The sequence below is a fragment of the Prinia subflava genome, chromosome Z (genome assembly GCF_021018805.1).
Source record: "Prinia subflava isolate CZ2003 ecotype Zambia chromosome Z, Cam_Psub_1.2, whole genome shotgun sequence".
NCBI classification, from domain to species: Eukaryota; Metazoa; Chordata; class Aves; order Passeriformes; family Cisticolidae; genus Prinia; species Prinia subflava.
Genome location: NC_086283.1, coordinates 23,802,740 through 23,803,272, shown reverse-complemented (window position 1 = coordinate 23,803,272; position 533 = coordinate 23,802,740).

The window sequence follows — 533 nt, the reverse complement described above, 5'->3', positions numbered from 1 at the left end:
TCACGCAGCACTGCCATTGCAACTCCTGAACCAAAGGTGTGTTTCAGGGGCATCTAGATCCGGTGCCGAGAGATGTGGTTTAGGCGTTATAGTGGCAGAGCTGGATGGACAACTGGACTTGATGATCTCGATGGTCTTCTTCCAACCTTAACCGTTCCATTCCGTTCCGTTCCGTTCCACTCCGCCGTGAGGGACGACGGGGCGCGGGGAGGCCCAGAGGGGGCACCCTGAGGGAGCACGCGCGGGACCACTCCCCCCTCCCCGAGCGGCGCGCGCGCGGTGCCGCAGCGCCGCCCAACCCTCGCGGCCCGCTCTGCGCACGCGCGCGACACTGCGGCTGCGCAGCCACAGCAGCGCGTCTCCCGTGTGCCCCCCCCCAACAACGGCTGCGGGTGAGCGGTGCGCGTGCGCGTCGCTGCTTGTGTGTCTCTGCCTCCCGCGGGCCCGGCGCGCTCGCGGGGAAGTGTCGGCGGCGGGTGCGCATGCGCACAGCCGCCGCTCCCCTCGCACCCCCATCTTCCGTTTCCCGGCCT